The sequence below is a fragment of the Lygodium microphyllum genome, chromosome 19, assembly GCF_053477565.2.
Source record: "Lygodium microphyllum isolate KBCC chromosome 19, Lygodium_microphyllum_v1.1.10, whole genome shotgun sequence".
NCBI lineage: Eukaryota > Viridiplantae > Streptophyta > Polypodiopsida > Schizaeales > Lygodiaceae > Lygodium > Lygodium microphyllum.
Genome location: NC_141153.1, coordinates 63,337,532 through 63,343,531, shown reverse-complemented (window position 1 = coordinate 63,343,531; position 6,000 = coordinate 63,337,532). Strand labels below are relative to the sequence as shown.

At 36.5% G+C, this 6,000-nt stretch overlaps 1 protein-coding gene across 5 annotated transcripts in view; it reads right to left on the bottom strand.

Moving 5' to 3' along the window:
• Positions 1-2,402: 2,402 nt before the first annotated feature.
• The window catches only part of LOC148019952 (pentatricopeptide repeat-containing protein At1g06140, mitochondrial-like), a 53,764-nt gene continuing 50,166 nt past the window's right edge, over positions 2,403-6,000 (bottom strand). For 4 of the 5 annotated variants that reach the window (XM_087700156.1, XM_087700151.1, XM_087700153.1 and 1 more), the window contains one exon: positions 2,403-2,652. The gene's annotated coding sequence lies outside the window, so the exon portion shown is untranslated. The remainder of the gene's footprint in view (positions 2,653-6,000) is intronic. The other variant, XM_087700152.1, reaches the window with a different exon arrangement.

The following is a 6,000-nucleotide window of genomic DNA, read 5'->3' as shown; positions in this document are numbered from 1 at the left end:
CAAAGATTGATCTCTAGAGTTAGGGCACATTCCAATGTGAGTGTGTATAGCTCTCACCCACATGGAGAGGTATATTCACACAATTTTATTTTCGTACATACAAGAGTCAAATTAGGATCTAGAAATGAATTAAATACAATCCTCAAGTCATGCATGAGTAGATACCTTTGTATATCTAAAGGATAGATTCATAATCAACGAAGGCAATGTATGGCACACCACTAAGTAATAGATTGTAACTCATCTCAGACCATTTGTAGCCTTGTGAAGAGCAATTGAAGTCCATCTATGCCATCCAAAACTTGGGATAAAGTTCAATTAGTATCTTTGTTGTTGCATATTGATATGTTGAGATGTGTCTATTCTATATATTTAAAATTTTGCAAATATAACAATGATGATTTCTTGCAACTTTGAGTACTTTGGAATTGATCGTGCTAAGTTTGAAGTAGTTATGGCGAGCAATTTAGAGCCGACATGACCTTTTGGGAAGTAGTCATTATTTACTTTCTATTCCATAATTTGCATTAGGTGTGGCCTTCACTTTTGTCCATTTTATCCATTTGTCAAGTCTATTATATTGCAATTGTAAGCTTTGGTGACTATGCATGATAACATGTCTAAAGTTGCATCGTGAGTGAATAAGTATTGACCATATAAAGTCAAGATAAGGATACCACCTAAGATGGCCACTTACATGAGTGAAAGGGAAAAAGGCTATCTATTAAAGAATCCTTATAGTACTCTGTGTGAAGTGGAATATCAATTCTCCATGTTCAATGTGCATATTATGTCTCTTTCATCTATAATTATGGAGTTTCTTGTTTGGCATAATGCATTGTGATTATGTGTCCTAAGTCATTTCTACACACCATGATTAGACTCATTGTTTGCATGGATCTTTTCATAGTATGAAGGTGAGCGTGGGATCTTAATCATGGTGTAATAATATGTAGATTTATATATTTTACATGTATATTTATCTTTTAGAATTTTATTAGCACACTCAACATGTCAATTAATGTTTACTTGAGAGAGATTCATTTGGAGGTGATTAAGGACCTAGTTCTGGTGAAGACTTGGAATATTAAAGGAGTGAAGCTAAGAAAGAAGAATGTTTCTTTATCAAAGGAGCTATCATCATTGGTATAAGAAGCTACTAATAGTTGTCAAAGATATTTGGTCATTTTACCTCTTTTGTTTGGCATTTTTGAGTATGAAATAATGCTCAAATGAGATTAGGGTTGCTATTTATGGAACGTTACTATCCAATTGGCTCTATCTATTGAAGAAGAAGCATATGTAGAGGTGCAAGTTCCTCAATAAAAGGACAAATGGGTTTAGGGCTGATTCAGACATCCGTGTGCATGCATCAAGAGGGATATGCACTTATGGATAGTTAGATTGTTGGACATAAGAAGATTAGTTAGTGCACAATGAGGGCATGTTTTAGCTTGGGAAATAAGCCTTAAAAAAGACAATTTACTAAATGTCAATGAAGAGCTCACACGTACCAAAGTGGGTGATTTCTAATTGAAGCAAGTGATGCCAATCATTCTAAGATAGCATGGGCTAAGATAAAAGCCACCAACGACAAGTAAAAGGCCAAGGACACCCTAAAGAAGAAGAGGAACCTAGCCGATAGTTACATTTATGGTGAAAGTTTTATGTGAAGAAAGAAAAAAAGAGAACAAATTCAATGGCAATATGCAATTGGAAAGCATCTACTACCCACTCATTGCTTGAATGTATCGCAAAGGAGCAAGTGATGTGTCTTTGAATGCTTATCTTGGACCTATTGTTTAGACCAATGGCCAACAAAACATCCAAACATCCATTAATGATGAAGAAGAAACCAAAAGTAATAGCAAGACATTTGCTAATCTTGCTCTTTGACAGAAGCTATCTACTGCACAAGCTAAGATGGATGACTGAGGGTTGAGCAAAGCTGATGTAGTGAATGAGAGTTGATATATACAACTCATTCTCCCATCACACACACACCGCTAGCATATGCATACTTTGAGAATTCAAGTACTAAATGATAATTACTTTTATTTAATGAAAATAAAGCTTACTTTGAAAATACATATATAAAAATGAAGCATTTAGACACCTTTCCTTTTCATATCTAGGTTGACATGGAAGATCCTTGATTTAGGAAACCTATGTTGTTTTCATTATAGTTCTATTCTTAACATGGACTTGTTTTCTTTTCATCTTTGAATGAAAACTAGAATGTGAGCTTTTGATCTTGATTGTGAACTTAGCACAAAACATGTTTTGTTGTCATCGCAACATGGAAGATACTATGTGAAACTCTAATCTTAGTTAGTGACTTATGGATGTTCAACTAACATATTTGATGGAATGAAGAATTTTGAAAGTATGAGTAACTCAATCCAAATCAAATCATTATTTCCTAGATACAACTTTTATGAAGGGTTTCCTTTGCTTGCAAGTATGCTCTTGTGCTTTTAAAAGTAGTATGTAAGGAAGACATGCATGATAATTTTATATCTTGATCACATGCAGACATTCTTACTCTTGATTTTATAAAGACTTCAACAGTTAATGTAGACATAAGGTCAGTTATTTCTTCAAGTGTCAATCGCAAGGGGCATCCCTTCTCCTCCATTGCATGTGGCTATCCTGCAAACACCACATCATGAGTGGTAATAATCTTCTTAGTCTCACATTCATGCAATAAAAATTATTTAAACTCTTGGCTATACCTAAGAAAGATACCATTCTTGCTCTTAGATTCTAGCTTGGTTAGATTCTCATCAAGAACATGAACATAATACTCATATCCAAATGTATTGAAATATATGACAAAGGGCTTCTTGATAGAGTAAGTCTCCTACGATTTCTTCACTTCAATGCATTAATATAGCTTTGATTTAGGGTATACATTGTCACTTTAACAACTTCACTCCTATGTCAATGTTTGGTACAATCCATTCTATGTTGGAGTCAAATCATCAAGCTCTTCCTAACTTCTCACTTCTCCATGCTTTGCCCTTAACAAATGAGCATGTATGTCTTGCTTTGATTTTCTTACTCCTTTTGGTCAAGGTATCTCAACATGCATTGCCATGTAAGTGGATCTATAAGCTAAAGCTATAAGACAAGCTTAGCTATCATCCCTACTCATAAGCTTCTACCTCATATCCCACCATTAGTTTAAGTATGAAGCTATGTTTAGGTTGACTAGACTAACATTCTCTCTGTAGATGATTGGATTTTCCCTCAAATAGCGCTCTTGGAGGATATAGTCATTGAGATTGAAGCCACCTTTGTAATCATGCTAGTGTCTACTTCTTCAACCACATTGTACCTCATAGATCCATGTGCATAGCAAAGACATAGGGTTTCAATTCCCAAGTGACTCATCTCTTGTGGAGTTTGAAGTTTAGTTCATGCTTATGACCCCATGAGCACTACCATGCATCTCCTCAGCTATTGGTTCTGAAGTGTAATGTACTTCTTTGACCCATCCCTTGACTTCTTTAGTACGTAAGGTCCAATGTATCCTAGTATGACTAGTAATATGCATAACCCCATGTATGGCAACATTGGTATGATGATTTGGGCATAAGTGGCATGTATGGTAATGCATCCACTACACCCTATAGTACTTATGGGGATATAAGAAATGAGTATTGATCAATATAAAATGCTTTGTTTGGTGTTGGTCATGGTGCAAATATAGTAAATCACCCTTTTTGTAGCAACTAGTGTATGATAATTTAACTCTCAAAGGGTCACCAAAAGATTATGATGAGGGGGAAAAAGGAGTGAAATCTTATTCGTCCAATGGTGCACAAGATAGATTGAAAGTGTTGACTTGTATTTAGCAATATGATGCAATCCATGCAAAGGTTAAGGTCTCAAGTGAAGTAAAATAAGGCAGTTGATCGTCCTTCACATGCTTTGCAATTTGAGAGGGTGATTACATATTTTTATGTTTCTGAAAATGTCTCAAGAGAAGCAAAAGAAGATAGTTGATCGCCATAGACGTGCTTTGCGATTTGCAAAGAGCAATTATTGGATGCTTTTAAGTATATACACCCATGACTTTCTACTGAAATCATCAATGAAAGTAACAAAGTAGTGTGCACCCCCATACGAATTAACAGGCATAGTGCACACATCAGAGTGTACTAAGTCAAGAGCATTAGACTTCTTAATGACACCAGAGTAATAAGGAGACTTCACATGTTTTCCACATAAGCAATCATTATAATATTCAAGACTAAAGCCTTTTACATCAAATCTCCCTACAGAGGAGAGAACCTGAAAGCCTTTCTAGCTCATATAACCAAGGCTTTTGAGCCAAAGCTCCATCTGTGAATGGACTTCAGCCACAGCCAAGAACTTGCCAGGTAATGCTTTACAATGCGAGTAATATAAAGTCCCCCTTTTGCTGCCTTTAACAATCAACATAGAACCCTTATGGACCTTCCGAGATCCACCACCAAAGGTAGTAAAATATCCTTTAGCATTAAGCTGCCCAACTGATAGTAGACTTTTCTTTATGCTAGGTACAAATCTGATATCCTGCAAAATCAGCTCTTTGCCATTTTCAAGAGCCAAGTGAATGGTGCCAACACCCTCTATCTCACATGCATAGTTATTACCCAAGTAAACCTTGCTTAGGCAACCTGCACTGTATTCAAAAAATGACTCCAAGGAGGGGGTAACATGAAAAGAGTCACTGTTGTCCACTATCCACAATTGTGAGAGCCCATCATGAGCTAAAAGTAAGGCATTGATTACCTCCTTTTTGGTGATGTGCATATCACCTACTGCTGTCATAATATCTACATCATTACATGAGGCTACAACAAGTATCTCTTCAGTGTTAGAAAGCTCTTCAATCACCACACTACATGCAACATTTGCCGTTGCAACTTCTTTTGAGGAAGAGCTCTCATCATCTTTCTTTTTCTTACCTTGTTGTTTCTTTCTCTTTCTTGCTCTTTCTTGAAGTACCAACAATCGGGCATTTTATGCCCTTTACACCCACACTGATAGCATGTGACATCCTATTGTTTGCCCTTGCTTTCGCTTCTACTTTTCTCTTTACTAGCTCCATTACCCCTCTTTTCAGACCTGCCTCTCACATGGTAAGCTAAGCCACTGCTTTCACCACTAGACTTTCTTCTGATTTTTTCATTAAGAATTGAACCTCTTACACCATAAAAAGTCTGCATGATTGTCGCTAAGTGACAACCAAAGATTCCTAGCTGTTAGGCAAAGTCATCAGTAAGAAAATAGCTTTCAATTTATCATCAAAAGCTGCCAAAACCAGAGTCGTGCAACTGACTCAAAACCCCTGTGAAAGCACTCAAATGCTCAGATGTTGGCTTAGACTCATCCAACTCCATGTTCACAAGTTTACGCATAAGATGCACTTGATTCACAAGAGTTGTATTTTCATAAGTGTCCTTAAGCTTTTTTCCATATAGCATAACCTGTATCAAGATGCTTGATGTCTGTAAGTACATCATCAGACACTGCCATCTTAATGTATGCAATGGCCTTCTTATTAAGTCTAGCCCAATCCACATCTGGCATAGCTGCAGGCTTAGTCTGCAAGAGAGCATCTTCACAGCCCTTGAGAAACAAAATGCCTTGCATCCTATCCTTCCACAAGTCAAAGCCAATACCATCAAACCTCTTGATTTCAAAGAGGGATTTAGTGTCACTACTGCTAGAAGTATTTGCACCATTTTTCAGCAATAAACCAGAAATTCAATGCTGTAATTTATGACAGCAAAAAACGAGCTGAATATTCAGCTGATTTCAGCCTAATTTTTCAACAGATAATAGCAAGATTTAGTCCAAGTACATGTACAACAGTAGAACGACTGACTTTCAGTAGTATGACTGCAATTTCAACATACATTAAATGCATACATCACTGCCAGGTAGCTCCCACTTTAGCAATATCACCAAAAAATACATCTGCAACAATCCAAGATCTGCAAATGC